This window comes from Octopus bimaculoides, chromosome 4, assembly GCF_001194135.2.
Source record: "Octopus bimaculoides isolate UCB-OBI-ISO-001 chromosome 4, ASM119413v2, whole genome shotgun sequence".
NCBI classification, from domain to species: domain Eukaryota; kingdom Metazoa; phylum Mollusca; class Cephalopoda; order Octopoda; family Octopodidae; genus Octopus; species Octopus bimaculoides.
The window spans coordinates 29910362-29912836 of record NC_068984.1 but is presented as its reverse complement, the minus strand read 5'-3'; positions in this window follow the sequence as shown (position 1 = coordinate 29912836).

Sequence of the window (2475 nt, the reverse complement as noted above, 5' to 3'; positions counted from 1 at the left end):
ATATATATGTAGACATGTATACATATATATATACAAAAACTCAACTGTGAGTTTTTGGCTAAGACTGTTAACAGATACTATATATTTTGTAAAATTTGTTTTATAAAAGTATATATTTAATATATATATATATATATATATATATATATATATCATTAAAATACTTCAATGCTACTTATTTTTTGATTAGGGTAAACGTATACTAATAATAATTTGAAAAGCTTTAAAATATAATATATTAAAGATAAATATTAAATGTACGATGTTCATTTTACTTTAGTTTGTAGACATATTTATTTGCTAAACGTAAAATACTGTACTCTGTATTTTAATGTATGTCGAATCTTACGAGTTTGAACTGAATGCGATAACGGTTTTTCCGACCTAGAGATAAATGCCATATCTAAAAACAGTAGTTAATGAATATAGCGTGAACAAAGTTTACTATCTCAAATTTATCATCTTTAAAAAAATAGATTCATAATAGAACGCCTTCCCACGTATTGAATGTTATGAAAGCCAAAAGCTTTTTACAATTCATTCAGTTATTATCATATATATGCTGAGGTAATATGAAACCAACATGAAACCCTTTAAGGCATTTACTAAATAATCAAGTCAGCTCGAATGTAAGAATGGTTTCTTATACATTTTTTTACTTGGACTAATCGACACAGAGGAGACAGGAATCTTTACTACAATATTAGGAATGCCTCCCGGCGTTGTCCAGGTGTTATGACCTACAGCCACATTGTATTATATATATATACATACTCATTTTTTTTAGTTCAAGTGGAAGGTACGCACCACACACAATGCACTGCGGCGTTACCCGGGTCGTTGATAACAATAACACCAGGACCAGCTGGTTTTACAGTACATGACACTGATAGAGAAAAAATGATTTGAAATTGTGCCAGTCAGTGAACACGGTGTGCATCCGGACAAATGAAGGGACACGCACCTTGAGCGAACTCATGTGTGTATGTGACCTAAGCTTTCGACCGGCTTGCTAACATTTCTGCCAGCTTGCTATGTTATTTGACCAGTTTCTGTTAACAAATAGGGTTTTGTGCATCACAAATGCATTCATAACACGCCTTGCACATTACTGCATTTTTTGACACCGAAAACAAAAATTGGCAACGTAAATTAGAAGCAAATCCAAATATTGCCTGAAAATGACCTCAGAATCGTTTTCGAGGTTAAGTTTATTGTAAAAAAAGTGTTGTAAAAAAACACATACTTCATTTGGTAGACGAAAGATTACTGAATCTTTTGGTACCTCATGCGTCAAAATCGGCAACTCAGTTTTCGACTCCATAAGAAGCATACGCACCACGCACACACACATAAATACACACGCACGCACACACACATAAACTCTGCTTTATATAGAGAGATTTAAAAAAAAAACACTAATAAATTTCTGGTTCTTTCATTCTTTTTAAAACCTATAAAATATTCACTTTTACCATTGTCCTTCTCAACTTTCTTTAATAATTCATGAATATGGGATATTCCGTCACAAAAATTAATATGTTGTTAATGTATCAAAGATATATCTTACTTACAGATAAAATTACATAGTTCTTCTATAACCATGATCAAAATGTTTATTATAAAATTTTAAACATTAATGTTCAATCGAATTATGCGATGGATTTAATTGCTTCTTTCTATTTGTTTACAATCGCGAAACTCAAATATCCTTTCACTTGCAGATGTGTGTGTGTATTTGTGCGTGTTTGTGTTTGTGTGCATATGTATATACTTACGTACATACATACATGTGTGTGTGTGTGCGAGCGCGCGCGCATGCATTTGTGTGTTTGTGTGTGTGTATGCGTATGTATATACTTACGTACATACAAAGTGGGTGTATGTGTGTGTGTGTGTGCATGTGTGTGTGTGTGTGTGTGTGTGTGTGTGTGTGTGTGTAAGATGTAGCCGAAAATATTTAAAGGTCAATGTCCGAAAATTTGTAGATGAAATCTTTATTAATATCTCAAGAATGATTGAAATGTTGATCATATTCAACCAGGGGAATTGTGTGCAAGCTTGCACAAATGTAGTCTTATATCCACTTGCATCTGTTATGCCATTTTCCTTAACTTTGTTTTTATTGACATTTGAATCAGTCATCTGCGAAATATTTCAAGGATCTGTACTCGTTATTTCATATATAATTTGTTAGCTATGGCAGCACAGTGCCGTTTATTATTTAGTTCATTGCATTCTGCACAAAAACTAGACCCTTTATATTTGGTAGTCAATTTACAAATAAATAATATTGATTTCAAATTTTGGCACAAGGCCAGCAACTTCGGCGGAGGGATAAGTCAATTACATAGCTCTGCAGTACTCAACTGCTTCTTATTTCATCGACCATGAAATGATAAAATACAAAGTCAACTTCGGCGGAATTCGAACTCGGAAGATAAAGACGGACGAATTAGTGCTCGCCGCCTTGAC